At 45.2% G+C, this 20,373-nt stretch overlaps 1 pseudogene; it reads left to right on the forward strand.

Moving 5' to 3' along the window:
* Positions 1 to 246: 246 nt before the first annotated feature.
* Positions 247 to 18,274, forward strand: LOC137322133 (cytochrome c oxidase subunit 1-like; annotated as a pseudogene).
* Positions 18,275 to 20,373: the final 2,099 nt, after the last annotated feature.

Consider the following 20,373-nt stretch of genomic DNA (forward strand, 5'->3'; position numbering starts at 1 on the left):
CGGGAGAGGGGGAGCAGTCCGCATTCTATTAATGTGAGGTTTAAAGGACAGCTCCTGCTCCTCCAAGCTCCACATCCGGGTAAGCGTATTTCAAAAACTTACCTTGTTGGTAACAGACGGTCCCGAGGTCTGGTTTGCCCTGAATGTACCAGCGCTGGCTGCCTCATAACGAACCGATCTTGCCGTGGGGCCTCGCGCCTGTTTCAAGCGTGGGCACTGCATGACGATTTTTTGCCCGTTCCCAATATGGCGGGCGGCACACTTCTGGCCGGAAATATGCGTGCGTTTCCGGCCTAATTGGCCTAATTTATAGGCCAACATTCTTTGACCCAGCAGGAGGCGGAGGCCCTATTCTGTATGATTTGCCATGTAGTCAGCCTATTATCCATGTGAAAAGGAACCTTTTGGCTGTATAGGAATAGTTTGAACAATAATAGCAATTCGCCTACTGGGCTTTATTGTGCGAGCTCATCACATATTTACAGTAGTGATAGATGTAAATACTCGAGTCTATTTTAGCTTGGCAAGAATAATTATCGTTTTCTCTCCAGGTGTGAAAATCTTTAGTTGATTAGCCGCTCTCCACAGGGGCTCAATTAAATGAGAGACTCCAAGTCTTTGAGCTCTTGGCTTTATCTTCTTTAGAGTGGGAGGTCTCATAGGAATTATCTTGGCTAATTCCTCCCTAGATATTGTTCTTCATCATACCTATTATGTAGTAGCCCACCTTCACTTTAGATTAATGATAGGAGCAGTATTTGCCATTATAGTTCACTGATTTCCATTAATTTCCGGTTATAAACTGCACAGCACTTGAACTAAAACCCAATTTAAAGTCACATTTATCAGAGTAATCCTGACCTTTACCCAGCACTTCCGAGGCCCTGCCAATTTTCATCGCTCCACCATTGGCGGCCCTGCCTTCAGCTGCCTAGGCCATAATCTCTGGAATTCTCTACCTAAAATTCTCTGTCTCTCTACTTCTCTCTCCTCCTTTAAGACACTCCTTAAAACCTACCTCTTTGACCAAGCTCTTGTCCGAAAGTCTGTCCTAATATCTCCTCGTAGCTCAGTTTCAAATTTTGCTTGATTATCGCTCCTGTGAGGCACCTTGGAATGTTTTACGACGTTAAAGGCGCTATACAAATGCAAGTTGCTATTGTTGTTGTGGTATTCCATAATGATACTCAGACTACCCAGACACATATGGGGCTTGATATTGCCAGGGCTGCGGGTTCGCGGTGGGGGGGCTATTGGGTGCGTGGGTAACGCGCCCGGCGAAATCAGTCTGCCCCGCGCGGGATCGCAGCCTAATTGGATCCACTTACCTGGTCTTCCGGGTTCCCCGCTGCTGATCGCGTCGGGTGGACTGAGCATGCGCAGTAAGGTCTGTCAGCTGGAGGAGCTCTATTTAAAGGGGCAGTCCTCCACTGACTGATGCTGCAACAAATAGAAAAAATTACAGCATGGAGCAGCCCAGGGGGAAGGCTGCTCCCAGTTTAATGATGCCTCATTACAGGTATCATTGGATGGGGTGAGGAGGAGGGGGAGGACAGAGATCTTCCCCCCGTCGGGCGGGAGGAAGCGGCCTGCCTCTGCCACCAAGAAGGCCTGGCTCGAGGTGGCAGAGGAGGTCACCTGCACCACCAACATATCGCCCACCTGCATACAGTGCAGGAGGTGCTTCAATGACCTGAGTAGGTCAGCCAAAGTGAGTACACTTATTCATTCCCCTACACTCCGTCTGCCACATCACCGCCCCCACCCCACATCTCCTTCTGCACTGCCAACACTACTCTGTCACATCACCCCTCATACCCACTCAAACCTCATCCTCATCTTACCTGCACTTACTCACCTCGCCAGTACTCATCCCGCCACTACCACTCAACCCAATCCTCATACAATCTCATGGCTCTATCTCATACTCACCCTCTTGTGCATCTCTTTCATGGTCAGCCTCACTCAACCTGCCACTACCTGTGCTGCAGCCACAGGGCATGCATCACATATGTGCAGTAGGAAGCGTAAGGCAAACATGTTGTGAGCATGAAGGGGATGCACAAGGGTGTTTGAGGGTTTGTCATGGTTTTTACTTATATTGAATTTCTGATCAACTCACATTACATATTATATTGTCACCACTACTGCCATGTCTTTGCGAATCTTGTCTGGTTTGTGCAATAATGCCCGCTCCTGAGGATCACTATGAGGACCCACAACTGATGCCACCCATTGTGTCACTGCAGAGTGGGTGTAGGTGTATTTGCAGGGATCTTTTGTGCAGACGACTGAGAGACGTCGGTGATGTCCCCGGTGGCACCCTGGAAGGATGCGGAGGAGAGGTTGTTGAGGGCAGTGGTGACTTTGACAGCGACAGGTAAAAAGATGGTGCTCAGGCCAGCCGGGAGCAGCTCGGCATGAAGGAGGCTGCAGATGTCCACGACTACATGTCGAGTGACTCTGAGCCTCTGTGTGCACTGCTGCTCAGAGAGGTCCAGGAAGCTGAGCCTCGGTCTGTGGACCCTGTGGCGAGGGTAGTGCCCCCTGCGACGCATCTCTCTCTGCGATTGCCCTCCATCCTGCTGTGCAGGTGGATGTGTCACAGCACTGTGTTGTGGAGCTCCACGTGTCAGAGGTGGACGGCTTGGCCGGCGAGGCTGGTGATGCTGTTCGCCCTCCGAGGAGGTCATGACTGCAGCTACGGCGGCCCCCATCCGGAAGATGTACATCTGACGGGGTCCGCAAGGTAGGTACATGTCTCTGGACCTCGGGGTAAGTGTGCAAGTTGGTGAATTTGATTGTCAGGAGGAGGGTGGTTGAGGCCAAACTTTGTCCCAAGTGACAGAGTGGCCTCCTGCAATGAGTGAGGGTCTCCCCTCTTCACCTGTAAAATGAACCTTTGCAGCTGCCACAGGCTGACAGCTGCAACACGTCCATTTCAACCGGGAGTGTTTCCCCCAGTATGGGAAACAGTCCCAGTTGTCTCTAAAATCCCACCCCTCCTGACATATTCCCTTAATCAGGTCTGTTAATGACCTGAAATAGCAAGGTATCTACTCTCAAGTGGCACCCCACTGGCTTTAATTGCCTGCGGGAGTCCCACATGCGGGGGCTGCGCGCGCACGTCAGCGCGTCTGTGGGGAACCCAGAAGTGGGCGGGTTGGAGCCGGGCTCCCGACCCGCTCTGGGAATCCCCGATTTTCGGAGCCCCCCCGCCAGGAACGCACCCGATAGCGGGTGCTAAAATGGAGCCCATGATCTCTGATATACGCTTTCTCCTTAAATTCATCTCCTTAAATGCTGCAATTACCTTCTTATTTATCTTTTGAGAAGCATTCACCTCCAAATGAGAGGTCAGATCTACCGAACTTCTGTCTACAAGGGTAGGGTGACTTCCTGGTTGTCCTCCATCATTCTCACACTTATGAAGAATTAGCATTCATTCAAGTCCAACAGACCTTTAACAAGAGAGGAAGGAATCAATACCCTCAATGTTGATTTGAAACCAATCTCATCACCACTCTGTCACTTTCTTCATCAGTAAGATAGAAGTTAAAAAAAAGAATTACATTGCCTTGTCGAGGCAAAGTCGTGAGTTAACATCTCATATATCTTAATTTACTTCGCTAAACGGCACGTCCCTCACAATTAGGATTAAAATGCAGCCTTGACTGTAATGGAAGAACAACATAATTTCCACGACCACAGATTAATAATTCTATTCTTAATTTCATATTCATCCATTAGTGGCTGTGCCTTCAGCTACCTAGGCCCTACCTAAACCTCTCCACCTCTCTCTCCTCCTTTAAGACGCTCCTTAAAACCTACCTCTTCGACAAAGCTTTTGGTCACCTTTTCTTTTACTCATTCATAGAATGTGGGCATCACTGGCAAAGCCAGAATTTATTGCCCATCCCTAATTGCCCTTAAGAAGGTGGTGGTGAGCCGCCTTCTTGAACCGCTGCAGTCCATGTGGTGAAGGTTCTCCCACAGTGCTGTTAGGTAGGGAGTTCCAGGATTTTGACCCAGCGATGATGAAGGAACGCCGATATATTTCCAAGTTGGGATGGCGTGTGACTTGGAGGGGAACGTGCAGGTGGTGGTGTTCCCATGTGCCTGCTGCCCTTGACCTTCTAGGTGGTAGAGGTCACGGGTTTGGGAGGTGCTGTCGAAGAAGCCTTGGTGAGTTGCTGCAATGCATCTTGTAGATGGTACACACTGCAGCCACAGTGCGCCAGTGGTGGAGGGAGTGAATGTTTAGGGTGGTGGATGAGGTGCCAATCAAGCGGGCTGCTTTGTCCTGGATGGTGTCGAGCTTCTTGAGTGTTGTTGGAGCTGCACTCATCCAGGCAAGTGGAGAGTATTCCATCACACTCCTGACTTGTGCCTTGTAGATGGTGGAAAGGCTTTGGGGAGTCAGGAGGTAAGTTACTCGCCGCAGAATACCCATCCTCTGACCTGCTCTCGTAACCACAATATTTATGTGGCTGGTCCAGTTAAGTTTCTGGTCAATGGTGACCCCCAGGATGTTGATGGTGGGGGATTCGGCGATGGTAATGCCGTTGAATGTCAAGAGGAGGTGGTTATACTCGCTCTTGTTGGAGATGGTCATTGCCTGGCACTTGGCTGGCGCCAATGTTACTTGCCATTTATCAGCCCAAGCCTGGATGTTGTCCAGGTCGTGCTGCATGCGGGCCTGGACTGCTTCATTATCTGAGGGGTTGCGAATGGAAATGAACACTGTGCAATCATCAGCGAGCATCCACATTTCTGACCTTATGATGGAGGGAAGGTCATTGATGAAGCAGCTGAAGATGGTTGGGCCTAGGACACTGTCCAGAGGAACTCCTGCAGCAATGTCCTGGGGCTGAGATGATTGGCCTTCAACAACCACTACCATCTTCCTTTGTGCTCGGTATGACTCTAGCCACTGGAGAGGTTTCCCCCTGATTCCCATTGATATCTGTTCTAATATCTCCTTATGTGGCTCGGTGTCAAATTTCTGTTTGATAGTCGCTCCTGTGAAGCACCTTGGGATGTTTTACAACATTAAAAGTGCTGTGTAAATCCAAGTTGTTGTTGTATATATTATTACAGCAATAGAGTCTACAAACAAATACATCCGAGAGTTTGAAATAGTACAAACTATTCTTCCCGCTGTCATTCTTACTATCGCCGATAGTAGCAAGCATTGGTTATTGGCAGTGCCGTTTCTAATTCACTGTTGTGCTCACTGTGGCGAAATCTAATTATAAATCCAGGAAACTTTGGGGTAAGTTAGCAATGGCAAGACTGGCCCACAAAACAGCCAAATTTACAGCTGATCTCGCCGTTGCAGGAAATTCTGGCCCTATAATTTTATTGTAATGTGGGAACCACTCTCTCCACTCTATCTGTATCTCCCCCTCTGTCTCCCATTCTGTCACTCTCTCTCTTTCTCTCTCTCCCTTTCTCTGTCTATCTTTTTTATATTTCTCCCTACATCATTCCTCATTCTCCCTGTTCTCTGCATATTTGGGTAGCAGTGCACAAACTGGCTACATGACGCTCACTGAAACATGAAGAACAGGTACAAATATTACTATTTATATCAATATTAAAATATATAGAGGATGCAACGTCAAGGCATATCTAAATATATCCTGAAACAAATATTTTAAAATATATAAAAAACATATCTCTGACAAGATGGAGAGGTTCTGTATTTCTTTTCTACATCCCTGCATGAACATAGTGCACACAAGAACGTAGTATGAGCTGTTTAGCATTTGTATGTGAACTTTAGCCTTAGCTAGACAGAGTAACTGAGGTTTAAAAAAATGGCTTCAAGTAGCTGTATCTTTAAATATATCACTTTGCTTCTGTGATCAGGGCTGGGGGAGTGGGGGGTGGGGGGTGGGGGGGAGGAAGTCCGCACAGCTAGCCAAGCCCATCCAGCAACTTGAGCACAAAATCCAGGCTGACACTTCCAGTGCAGTATTGAAGGAGCGTTGCACTGTCAGAGGTGCCATCGCTCGGATGAGATGTTGAACCGAGGCCCCATCTGCCCTCTCAGGTGGACGTAAAAGATCCCACGGCACTATTTCAAAGAAGAGCAGGGGAGTTCTCCCTGGTGTCTTGGCCAATATTTATCCCTCAACCAACATCATTAAAAAACAGATTACCTGGTCGTTATTTCATTGCTGTTTGTGGGACCTTGCTGTGCACAAATTGGCTGCATTGTTTTTTATATTACAACAGGGACTACACTTCAAAAGTATTTCAATGACTTTGAAGTGTTTTGGAACATCCTGAGGTCATGAAAGGTGCTATATAAATGCAAGTTTTTCTTCATTCAAACCTTTAGTTCCATCCCCAGTTATACCAAGCCTTAGGTTCACCTTCCACAGTGATGCCAGATCAAAGGATGCCAACCTCCAATATCTCTACTGGAGTACTGTCAAACTCCAGGGCCCCTCCCCACTGTTACCAAAACCCAACTGTGTCAAGTCCAGCTCAACGCTCTTCCTCCTCCCCAGTACTGCTAAGTACCAAATATCTACCTTCAGCTGGTGAATCTTGCGTACCATCACGTTGAGTACGGTTTTCACAGAACAATTGACAGATTGATGGAATTTCACCCTCAAAGCAATAAATCCCAGAGTACCTTTTAATACCAAGGGAATTTGATTTATTCACTGTAAATTGGTGGCCTTGAGGTTACCTCCTGTGTAGCATCACTAGCCCGTAGTTACAAAATAGTACATTCACTGACCACCATCGGCAATGTCATGGGATATCGAGTAGTATTGAGTTCTGGACACCGCACCTCAGGATGGATCTATTGGCCTTGGAGGGGGTGCAGTGCAGATTCACCAGAAAGATGCCGGGGCTAAAAGGGTTAAATTATGAGGCCAGGTTGCATAGACTAGGCTTGTATTCCCTTTAGTATAGAAGATTAAGGGATGATCTAATAGAAGTGTTTAAGATGGTTAAAGGATTTGATAGGGTAGATAGAGAGAAACTATTTCCTCTGGTGGGGGAGTCCAGAACAAGGGGCATAACCTTAAAATTAGAGCTCGGCCGTTCAGGGGTGATGTCAGGTTGCACTTCTTCACACAAAGGGGAGTGGAAATCTGGAACTCTCTCTCTCTCCCCCAAAAAGCAGTTGAGACCGAGAGTCAATTGAAAATTTCAAAACTGAGATTGATAGATTTTTGTTAGGCAGGGTATTAAGGGTTATGGAACCAAGATGGATAAATGGAGTTAAGATACTGATCAGCCATGATCAAATTGAATGGTGGAACAGGCTCGAGGGCTGAATGGCCGACTCCTGTTCCTATGTTCCTGTGTGCCTATCTTATTATGAATATAGTATAATGGCACACTATATTGTCGTAGCAAGGGAACTTAAAAGAATGAAGATAAATTCAAGAAAAATGTAATTTGATATAAATGGGATGTGATTAAATTCAGATCAAAGAAATTTCATTAAAATGATACATTTAACATTTTATTAATAGTACACGAATCAACTTAACTCCTAACTATGTGGGAATAGCTTTAATATAAATAAAATGACATCAATGTAATATAGTTCCAATGATAGATATCTTCATGAAAATGAGAATACTTAAACTACATCTAACTAAAACGGTCACAATTTTAAGAGCATAAAATAACATAAGTCATCATTATTATGCTTGAAATTCTATATAACTGGCAGATCGCCCATGGCGTTGTTCGTCGTGAGGGGCTGACTCCAAAGCTTTTCCTTGTTAGGAACCCTTGTTAAGCAAGCAATAAATAATACTACACAATTAGCACAAAGCAATCAGAAAGCCAGAAGGAGCTTTACATTCCTTCATACAGACACAAAACATTTTATCAGTAAAACAGTTAGAAAGAACTTACATAGAATTACATAGAATTTACAGCACAGGAACAGGCCATTTGGCCCAACTGGTCCATGCCGGTGTTTATGCTCCACACGAGCCTCCTCCCATCCCTCTTCATCTAACCCTAGCAGCATATCCTTTTATTTGTTTCTCCTTCATGTGTTTATCCAGCTTCCCCTTAAATCCATCTATGCTATTCGCCTCAGCTACTCCTTATGGTAGCAAGTTCCACATTCTAACCACTCTCTGAGTAAAGAAATTTCTCCTGAATTCTCTAATGGATTTATTAGTGACTATCTTATATTTATGGCCCCTAGTTTTGGCCCCCCACAAGTGGAAACATCTTCTCTATGTCGACCCTATCAAAACCCCTTCATAATTTTAAAGACCTCTATCAGGTCACCCCTCAGCCTTCTCTTTTCTAGAGAAAAGAGCCCCAGCCTTTCTCAGCCTTTCCTGATAAGTATAACCTCTCAGTTCTGGTATCATCCGTGTATTGATATAGCACATTTCTCAACCTCAGGAGTCCCAAAGCGCTTTACAGCCATTTAAGTACTTTTTTGAAGTGCTTAATACAGATTTAATAGAGGCGTTCAAAATTACGAGGGGTTTTGATGGAGTGAATAAGGAGAAACTGTTTCCACTGTCAGGTGTGTTGGTAACCCAAGGACACAGATTTAAGATGATTGGCAAAACCGAGGGGGGCTAAGGAGAATCTTTTTACGCAGCAAGTTGTTATGATCTGGAATGCACTGCCTGATAGGGCGGTGGAAGAAGATTCAATAGTAACTTTCAAAAGGGAATTGAATAAATACTTGAACAGGAAACATTTGCAGGGCTAAGGGGAAAGAGCAGGGGGAATGAGACTAATTGGATAGCTGTTTCAAAGAGCCGGCACAGGCACGATGGGTCGAATGGCCTCCTTCTGTGCTGTAAGATTCTATGATCTCTTCCCCCCACCACCCCCACCCCCCACCCCCAGCCCTCCTCTCAGGGAATTCAGAGCCAATATATCCTTCGATATGCATAGCAAATACTGGAAATGTACAGTAGATCTGTCACCATCCTTAGGGGGGGAAAGACAAGTTAACATTTTGAGGAGAACCCTTCATCAGAATATGTTCTTACAAAAAGGCGGGGGTCCCTTCTTGAAATGTCAGCTCGCCTTGTTCACCATACCGATACGGATTGACCTGCTGTGTATTCTCAGCCTTTTCTGTCCTTCTCCCCGAATCCCAAACATCAGCAGTTTCAAAAAAAAAATTGTCAAAGATAATAGTTGCGCCATCCAGCCAGGGTCGGCAACTCTGGTTGGATGTATTCCAGGAAGCTTCATCACATGACCACCTCCCCCCCCCCCCCCACTCCCGCCATTGGTCGCCCAACACGTCCATCCTTTTCCCTGGTCTTCCCACACCAATCGCAAATCTTAGTTACCTGATTGGATGATTCTTGACTGTCAGTCATAAAGCCTTTTATCCCCAACTCCAATATTTTTTATCACTAATAAACAAAAGTGTTCAAAGAAAGTGAAAAAACAGACATTTTCTTTCAAACGCCTCTATGTATTTCCTCCCAGGTGTTTGCTCGTAGCAGTGCCCTGGAGATAAATCTTTCATTCCTAGAGACTCCAGGACAATCCTGGAGGTTTAGCGAACCCTATTCACAAGAACCCTTCCAAGTACCGCAGTATTAGACTCTGCGGGTCAGCGTGATAAAGTGAGTGAAATTACAGAGATTGTTTGGACGTGCAGACATTACAGTTACTCTGGGAAACTGCATCAAGTTCAGAAAGCACAGCACGCCAAAAAACAAAGTACACCTTAGTGTCAGGACCTTACCATTGAAATGATACCAACTCTGTACTAATAATGCACAGAACCAAAATTTAGCCTCGCTAAAGCACAAAAATCTAATAACAAGCTTAAAAACAAACGGAATTTCCTACTTTCACACTCCCGTGGTGATTTTCAACCTTGAACAGTAATACTGGAAACCAATGGGTATTAGATATTTGACAAACAGTTGGTAACAAGATCTGGTACTGATGGGTGTAATTCAATGCACAGCTTGGATTTACTTGAAAACATTTCTCTCGCCCTGTGAGAGTAACGAGGCTGAATTCTTATTCCCATGTTTTACACCTGCAAAGAAAAATAGTGTGTGAAAAAGGATTATCGCAATTAATAACATTGTTGAACAGAGTATTCCCCACCCCATCCCCACTGCTCATTTGGTTCAGCCTGAGTCTCTGAATGCTCTGTGGGCTATTACGTTTTCCCCTGGGTCCTTGTGCTCAGCCAGTACTCTACCCCATTAAAACCTGTGTGTAAAAAGTGTTTTTAAAAAAATCTGACATCGAGAGTGAATTACCAGGCTTTCTGTCGGTGCGAATATACTTAAACCACTTCTACGCTTACTTCCACCTTCGTAATATCGCCTGTCTCTGCCCCTACCTCAGCTCATCTGCTGCTGAAACCCTCATCCATGCCTTTGTTACCTTCAAACTCGACTGTTCTTCAGGCTGGCCTCCCACCTTCCACTCTCTGTACACTTCAGCTCATCCAAAACTCTGCTGCACGTATCCCAACTCGCACCAAGTCCCGTTCACCCATCACCCCTGTGCTCGCTGACCTACATTGGCTTCCGGTCCACTAATGGTTCAAATTTAAAATACTCATCCTTGTTTTCAAATCCCTCCATGACCTCGCCTCTCCCTATCTCTGTAACCTCCTCCAGCCGTACAATATCTACAATAAGTGAGATATCTGCACTTCTCCAATTCTGACCTCTTGCGCATCTCCAATTTTAATCGCCCCACCATTGGCGGCCGTGCCTTCAGCTGCCTAGGGCCCTAAGCTCTGGATTTCCCTCCCTAAACCTCTCCTCCTCCTCGCTTCTCCTTTAAGTCACTCCTTAAAACCTACCTCTTTGACCAAGCATTTGGTCACCTGCCTTATATATCTCTTTGTGTGACTCGGTGTCAAGTTTTGTTTAATAACACTCCTGTGAAGCGCCTTGGGACGTTTTACTACATTAAAGGTGCTATATGAATGCAAGTTGTTGTTGTTTTAAGTGTGTCTGCCTTTCTTCGACTCTCCGACCTAGTGAACATGCTGACCTAGAGAAGCAGTAAAAGCCGCTCAACAGCTTTGAAAAAGCAGACAGCTCAAAGACAGCCTTGAATGGAGGCCTATCGCACGTAGGCCCGAGGTTTCCTCAGGTGTCCCATCCAATTTCAGGTGCTTTTGGAGCAGGATTTTGGATGGGGACCCATTCCCCTCGCACCCCACCGGCCACCAGCACTTCCAGGATTTGCTGCTAGGAGTAGGGTTGCCAATCCTCCAGGATTGTCCTGGAGTCTCCAGGAATTAAAGATTAATCTCCAGGACACTGCTACGAGCAACGCCCGGGAGAAAAGTCATAGCGGCATTTAAAAAAAAATTCTTTCAACGCTTTTATTTATTAGTTATAAAAATATTGGAGTTTGGTAAGACAATGCTGTTGGACTGACAGTCAAGAACCATCCAATCGGGTGACGAAGAGTCTGTTCATTTTCCAATTGGCCATGGGAAGGTGTTTCACCGTGAGGATGGCGACCAATGGCGGGAGCGTGGGGGCGGGGCAGTTGGAGGGAGGAGGGCATGTGATGAAACCTCCAGGAATACATCCAGCCAGAGTTGGCAACCCGACCTGGAAGTGATGGCGTAACATTGAATACACTCCGCCCATCCCCCTCAGTATGATGGTAAACATGGCCTAGTCTATTACCGCAATGGCATCGCCGGACAGCATTGGACCCGTGTGCTACTGACGCCCAGTGTCACTGAGAGCTGACAGAAAGCTCTTTCAATCTTAAATCCATGAAGCGGAATGGATTGCAGGACAAAACCACCATCTACTGACACTGCCCCGGTGACAGGCAGACCCACTCCACTAAGGCAGGTATCTGAGGCCTACAGTAGGCATTTTACATTCACTCCCTCCGCCCACATACCCGAGGCACCGCCCCCCCCCCCCCCCACCAATGCACCAGTGCAGGCAGGTATACCGCCAGAAGCCCACCTGAAATTTGCAAATTAGGTTGACCCTAATTCATACCGGCAACCTTTACCCCCTCGCCTTCCATTTCCTGCTGGCATTCTTCACACCCTCACCCTCCCAGTTCTAACTTGCATCCTGATGTCGGCCAAGACACATAGAATACCTATTGTAGCTCTTTCTAGATCAGGTCGCCATGCAGGGTGTCCAAATCAATCTCTTCCTACAGAACTGTAAACAATTTTACAACACCAAGTTATAGTCCAACGATTTTATTTTTAATCCCACAAGCTTTCGGAGGCTTCCTCCTTCCTCAGGCGGTGTGGAAATGACATTTTCGAATCCTTCGCATTTTAAAATCACAGAACAATGCCTGGTGATTACTGCCCGTTGCCAAGGCAATCACAGTGAGCAGACAGAAAGGTGTCACCTAAAAAGGCCACTGAATATACAAACCCCCCAAAAAAAAGAGAGAGATAAGGAAGACAGTCAATGACCCGTTATATTAAAAACAGATAAAATTTGTTCGCTGGTGGGGTTACGTGTAGTGTGACATGAACCCAAGATCCCGGTTGAGGCCGTCCTCATGGGTGCGGAACTTAGCTATCAATTTCTGCTCGACGATTTTGCGTTGTCGTGTGTCTCGAAGGCCGCCTTGGAGTACGCTTACCCGAAGGTCGGTGGCTGAATGTCCATGACTGCTGAAGTGTTCCCCGACAGGGAGAGAACCCTCCTGTTTGGCGATTGTTGCGCGGTGTCCATTCATCCGTTGTCGCAGCGTCTGCATGGTCTCGCCAATGTACCATGCTCTGGGGCATCCTTTCCTGCAACGTATGAGGTAGACAATTCCTACACAACAACAGTGACTATACTTCAAAAGTACGTCATTGGTTGTAAAGCACTTTGAGGACGCCCTGAGGTCATGAAAGGCACCATAGAAATGCAAATTCTTTCTTTTTTTTTCTTTTTACTTAAGGGTACCGTAAGTTACAAGACTGCTCGATTGCCACAACAGGTTCCCACTGTCTCAAAGAAGTCCACATTAATACAAGACCTATCCTATTGATTTTACACCACAACTCTCCACTAAGCTTTTAGCCCAGGCTGCTGACAGGCTGGAGACTCTTCAAACCGAGAGCTTCTCTGTTGGTTAGAGGGGTAGCACTATTTCAAGTTAAACATAGAGCACAATTTACGTTAAACCACAACTGTAGGACAAGTTACCATGGGAACAAACTAGCAAACAGCTTTAAGAAGCACTTCTTCACACAAAGAGTAATTAATACCTGGGATGGTCTGCTGGGTAAAAACCAGTCATTCAAGAGGCTGTTTGGATACTGCGATGGTAAGTCCTATGTTTCTATTGAAGAATGGGCTGGACAGCCTCCCTCGTCTCTGTGATTCTCACTATGTCAGCTAGAGTAATTCCTTACAATTACTGAGAGTAGGCCACATTCTGAGGAAGTTTCTTGCTTCATTAGCTGTAGTTGCTATCAGGCACTCTCATCCCAGCAGGTCTCATAAGCTTCATTGCCACTCACTGAGCACTTAAAAGGATATTCAAGGAATATGACTCACCCGTGAAATGGGCAGTAGTGTTTTTTTTTTCAATTTAGCTTAAATTCAGCCTGATGCAAGCTTCTGAGCATTACTGAGCCTTGTAACTAAAGCCCTTTGACTAAAGAAAGAACTTGAATTTAAATAGAGTCTTTCACGACCTCAGGACAACCCAAAACGCTTTACAGCCAATTAAGTGCTTTTTTTTTAATGTAGGAAATGCAGCAGCCAATTTGCGCACAGCAAGGTCCCACAAACAGCAATGAGATAAATGACCAGATAATCTTTATTTAATGATGTTGGTTGAGGGATAAATATTGGGCAGGACACCAGGGAGAACTCCCCTGCTCTTCTTCGAAAAGTGCCATGGGATCTTTTACATCTACTTTAGAGAGCAGACGAGGCCTTAGTTTAACATCTCTTCTGAAAGACAGCACCTCCAACAGTGCAGCACTCCCTCGGTATCAGCCTGGATGATGCGTTGAAGTCTCTGAGAGTGGAACTTGAACCCATGACCTTCTAACTTGGAGGCAAGAACGCTACCCACTGAGCCATGGCTGTCACCTTGTTGAAACAGGTGAAGTGAATTTTGATAGATTCCTAATCTGAGTGAACCTCCAAAAAATGGTCTGTTTTATGATGATTTTGTCACTCAAACTGATTGGTGGCTGCCCATCATGGCTCACAGGTGGGAAGGGATGAGGGAGCAGGACTCCATTGCTCTCTCTTTGTAGTGTGGTTGTGTAGAGGTGGCAACTTAAAGGGAGCTGGGGAGCAATTGCTATGTTTCTCTTCCTTTCAATGAGATATCGATGTCAAGTGGAGATTTGCTGGTTAGTCTCTCAATGAGGTATCAACTTCATGTCCAGGGATGACTATTGATTTCAACTGGCAGTGACTGGCAGCAGAGGAAGATCCTTCAGTTGTAGGGGTAACCGTTTAATGCAAAATTACTATCCTTAAATCAATGTTAACTTCAATTAAAGTTTATCATTTATATAGTGACTTATCATGTCAAAACATCTCAAAGTGCAAAGTGCAAAAGTCATGAATTACCTATGCAGTCCAGTGCCTGATAGGAACATAGGAATTACTAGATGAAGAAACACCAAGGTCCATCTAGTTGGCCTTCTACCATCCTGGTAGTCGCAAGATGCAACGATAATGGAGTTGTTGACTAATCACAGCAATCAATCTCGGTCAATTAGTCTACAACAGACCCAAAAAAGAGGTGAGGCAAACCCCCAGTGATGAAGAGCTTTGGGAACCACTGGTCCAAAGTAACCTGTTCCTCCCAAGCATGTTACACTCACCACATGTCATGTCTAAATGCAAACTATTGTTATATAGGAAATGTGGCAGCCATTGGGCACCAGTATTGAAATGAGTGACCAGTTAATCTGTTTTTTGGTAGTATTGGTTGAGGGATGAATGTTAACCATGAGTGCTGGTTATGCTAGTGCAATTTATACTAGTGCTGGTTACACTGGCACTGGTTACACTCGTGCAGCTTACACTAGTGCTGACTACACTAGTGCAGCTTACACTAATGCAGCTCATGCACTTTTTACACACGGTGTGCAGTGGAGAAAAAACCAGCAGCTCTCAATTTGAAGAGACTCCAACCTGTCAGCAGCCTGGACCATAAACATTTATAATTAAAGTAGTTTTACTTGTGATACTGGATGTTACAAAGAGTTCGTTTAGCTGAACTTCCTTACTGTGCAGGAAGTTGATGGGGAATTTTTAAGCAGTGATACATAACTCTGATAACAAAAAACATGTGCATAATATGTCTGATACGAACGATGACTATTATTCCTGCACCAGGTATTTTTTTAAATAAGTGAGGTCTCACGTTAGTGAGTGTTAAAGGATGAAAGAGATAAATATGAGATGAGACTCGGGAAAAGCATAATCCGGAGAATAGACCATCCAGAGCAAAAGCTGTTTAGGCCAAAGATTGACTAACTGACATTATCGGAGGAACAATGTGCACTTGATGTTCTGACTTACCAGGGCAGTAATTGCAGAGATTTGCTGCGTACTGGCTATAAATCTACAGGGTGTATCACCGACATCTGTCGCTTATGGCTGTAAAAGTCACCACGACTATTAATTGTTTTGCTATAGGTCTTTCCAGTCACTTGGGGAAGACTGAAGAAGCATTGCTTGAAGGCATCGCGTCCATCTGGATTCGGGAGGCAGCAGATGGATGGGTGACAGGTTCATCCATCTTTCTCCAAGTGCAGAGAAGCAGACACATAGCAAGCAGGATTACCAACAGTATAGTAGTTGACTGTACCCACGTTGTAATTCAGGCATACATCAAGTACAGGGCCTTTCATTCAACAACAACTTGAATTTATATAGCCCCTTTAACATTGTAAAATGTCCCAGGGTGCTTCACAGGAGTGTAATCAGACAAAATTTGATACCGAGCCAGATATGGAGATGTTAGGACAGGTGACCAAAAGCTTGGTCAAAGAGGTAGGTTTTAAGGAGTGTATTAAAGGAGGAGAGAGAGATAGAGAGGCGGAGAAGTTTAGGGAGGTAATTCCAGAGCTTGAGGCCTCGGCAGCTGAAGGCACGGTCACCAATGGAGCGGCGAAGGGAGCGGGGGATGCACAAGAGGCCAGAATTTTTCAGATACCAGGGGGGTGCAATTTGTCACTTGCAAGTTATTGGTTATCGAGTTACGTCGAAACTACAGCACAGAAACAGGCCATTCCGCCCAACTGGTCTATGCCAGTGTTTATGCTCCACACGAGCCTCCGCCCTCCCTACTTCATCTCACCCTATCAGCACAACCTTCCATTCCTTTCTCCCCCATGTGCTTATCAAGCTTCCCCTTAAATGCATTTATGCTATTTGCCTCAACTGCTCCTTGTTTTTTTTTATTCGTTCATGGGATGTGGGCATCACTGGCGAGGCCGGCATTTGTTGCCCATCCCTAATTGCCCTCGAGAAGGTGGTGGTGAGCCGTCTTCTTGAACCGCTGCAGTCCATGTGGTGAAGGTTCTCCCACAGTGCTGTTAGGAAGGGAGTTCCAGGATTTTGACCCAGCGACGATGAAGGAACGGCGATATATTTCCAAGTCGGGATGGTGTGTGACTTGGAGGGGAACGTGCAGGTGGTGTTGTTCCCATGTGCCTGCTGCCCTTGTCCTTCTAGGTGGTAGAGGTCGCGGGTTTGGGAGGTGCTGTCGAAGAAGCCTTGGCGAGTTGCTGCAGTGCATCCTGTGGATGGTACACCCTGCAGCCACTGTGCGCCGGTGGTGAAGGGAGTGAATGTTTAGGGTGGTGGATGGGGTGCCAATCAAACGGGCTGCTTTTCCTGGATGATGTCGAGCTTCTTGAGTGTTGTTGGAGCTGCACTCATCCAGGCAAGAGGAGAGTATTCCATCACACTCCTGAGTTGTGCCTTGTAGATGGTGGAAAGGCTTTGGGGAGTCAGGAGGTGAGTCACTCGCCGCAGAATACCCAGCCTCTGACCTGCTCTTGTAGCCACAGTATTTATGTGGCTGGTCCAGTTAAGTTTCTGGTCAATGGTGACCCCCAGGATGTTGATGGTGGGGGATTCGGCGATGGTAATGCCATTGAATGTCAAGGGAAGGTGGTTATACTCTCTCTTGTTGGAGATGATCATTGTCTGGCACTTGTCTGGCGCGAATGTTACTTGCCACTTAACAGTCCAAGCCGGGATGTTGTCCAGGTTGCTGCATGCGGGCTCGGACTGCTTCATTATCTGAGGGGTTGCAAATGGAACGGAACACTGTGCAATCATCAGCGAACATCCCCATTTCTGACCTTATGATGGAGGGAAGGTCATTGATGAAGCAGCTGAAGATGGTTGAGCCTAGGACACTGCCCTGAGGAACTCCTGCAGCAATGCCCTGGGGCTGAGATGATGTGGTAGCGCATTCCACATTCTAACCATTCTTTAGGTAAAGAAGTTTCTCCTGAATTCCCTATTAGATTTATTCGCAGCTATTTTATATTTATGACCTCTTGTTCTGATCTCGCCCACAAGTGGAAATATTTTCTCTATGTCTACCCTATCAAACCCTAGTATTATCTTAAAGATGTCTATCAGGTCACCCCTCAGCCTTCTCTTTTCTAGAGAAAAGAGTCCCACTCTGATCAGCCTTTCCTGATAAGGATATCCTCTCAGTTCTGGTATCGCCCTGGTGGATATTTGTTGTACTCTCTCCAATGCCTCTCTATCCTTTCTATTAAATGGAGACCAGAACTGCACAATACTCCAAGAGTGGTCTAACCAAGGTTCTATACAAGTTTAGCATAACATCTTTGCTTTTCAATTTTTTCCTCTAGAAATGAACCTTACTGCTTTATTTGCCTTTTTATGGCCTTATTAACCTGCATCACTACTTTTAGTGATTTGTGTATCTGTACCCCTAGATCCCTTTGCTCCTCTATCCCAGTTAGACTCTTATAATCCAAACAATATGTGGCCTCTTTATTCTTCCTACCTAAATGCAAATCCCACACTTATCTACAATGAAATTCATTTGCCAATTACACGCCCATTCAGCAAGTTTATTACTGTCCTCTTGAATTTTGATGCATTCTTCCTTTGTATTAATTACACTTCCAAATTTGGTGTCATCCGCAAATTTTGAAATTGTACTTCCGATTCCCGAATCCAAATCATTAATATAAATTGTGAACAACAGTGGTCCCAGCACTGATCCTTGTGAAACACTACTTTCTACCTATTACCATTCTGAGTAGCTACCTTTAACCTCTATTCTCTGTTTTCTGTTTTGTAGCTAGCTTGCTATCTATTCTGCTACCTATCCCCTGACTCCACATGCTCTGACCTTAGTCATGAGTATACAATGTGGTACCTTATCGAAGGCCTTTTGAAAATCCAAATATATTACATCTACTACATTACCCTTGTCTACTCTTTCTGTTACTTCTTCAAAGAATTCAATAAGGTTGGTCAAGCATGACCATTCCGATCGCTGGGTGGGTTAAATCTTTTTTTATTGTAATAGGTTTACACCTTTGTTTAATAAATACAATTGGAGCAGAGGACATTTAATTACACAGCATGAAACAGCCCCCTGTATTAGTCACCTTGGCATTATCAAAGCTTAGACACTGTAGGATAATGCTGCAGGATAAAGCGTAAAGGGGTCAATTTTTGTCAGCGTCACAATTTGGCAGGACGTATCGTCCGCCCTATGTATAACCCCCCTGATTTGCATTCAGTTGACTCCAATCTGGCAGAACAGCCACTCCACCAGATAAACGCCCAAACTGTAAAGAGGGCAATTTACCACAATCATTTCATGTTTACTTTCTATTCTTTTTTGAATCGCGGAAGAGGTCCATGGGGTTCTGATCACTTGACTGTTGTGTTTCTCCGTATTTTTAAGTTACTGTGACCTCAGGCATTGTTTGTAAAATATGTTCAATTTAATGTGGCCATTTTTGCAAAAGTTGGTTGGTTAAGCTGGTGAAACCCGTACTATAGGTGCCAACTGTGAACTTGCGGCTTCTGATTCTGGCACAAACCCTAGAGTTTTCCGGAAGGATGAACAGCCTTCCGCATCTGTACCTATCTTGTAACCTTAAAGGTGATATTGAAAAGTTAAATTTCAAATATTTGTGTCTAGGTTGGTTGAAGCGATTTTTTTTATCAATGATGCTGCTTGATTTCTCTGTTGCTTTTTTGATAAGTTAGACTGAAGACCTAGCATTGAGTTTCACAATTACACCGAAACACAGAGGGAGGGATACAAGAGGTTTTAAAAGGCAGTAATGTGCACACGTTCAACTGTTTTACAGCAGGTTGCACCTTTGGAAGTTATCAGACAAAATATGACACTGAGCCACACAAGGAGATATTAGAACAGGTGACCAAAAGCTTGGTCAAAGAGGTAGGTTTTAAGGAGCGTCTTAAAGGAGAAGAGAGAGGTAGAGAGGGGTAGGGGTTTAGGAAGGGACTTCCAGAGCTTATGGCCTAGACAGCTGAAGGCGTAAATTGTAAGACAAGCAGTGCGCCCAGAGTTAAGATTTTTATTAAAGTATAAATGTAATTGTTCCTGTTTTAACTGAAAATCTAAGACGGAGATTGCAGAACTGAGCAAGGGGAAAGTGATTTTCTTCACAGAATGCGATCTCCTCACAAAGGAGGTCAATAAAACAGAAACAAATTATTTGTCCTGAGACCCACAGTGGTGTCCTCTGACAAAAAGTGGCAGGAGGTAACAAATGAAATAAATTCAATCTCTTGAGGTGAAGAGTCCTGTGGAAGAGGTTAAGAAGGATCATATGGTCGCCTTGATCGAAGGGAAGGCGGTTGATATGTAACATATAAGCTGCAGACACAGACCCAGGTGGGCTGATAGCAACTGCTAACCAGTTAATCCGAGAACATTGCACTCCTCCAATTCTTGTCTCTTGCGCATCCCCGATTTCCTTCGCCCCACCATTGGCGGCCGTGCCTTCAGCTGCGTGGGCCCTAAGCTCTGGAATTCCCTCCCTAAACCTCTCTACCTCTCTCTCCTCCTTTAAGATGCTCCTTAAAACCTACCTCTTTGACCAAGCTTTTGTTCACCTGTCCTAATATCTCCTTATGTGGCTTGGTGTCACATTTTGTTTGATAACGCTCCTGTGAAGCACCTTGGGACGTTTTGTCTACGTTAAAGGTGCGATAGAAATGTAAGTTGTTGTTGTACAGATCTTTCAGTCACTGAGAATACAGTTCAGTTTAGGCAGGATTGTTTCTACATGGTTGAGGTACAGAGTTCATTATAATTTTTCTACATGGAAACAGAAAAGAGTTCTACTTAGAGTGCATTCATGATGTAGAGATGATGCTGCTGAAAAGGGCTGCATTTAGTGATTTCACTATTCCCGGC

Source organism: Heptranchias perlo, chromosome 5 (genome assembly GCF_035084215.1).
Source record: "Heptranchias perlo isolate sHepPer1 chromosome 5, sHepPer1.hap1, whole genome shotgun sequence".
NCBI lineage: Eukaryota > Metazoa > Chordata > Chondrichthyes > Hexanchiformes > Hexanchidae > Heptranchias > Heptranchias perlo.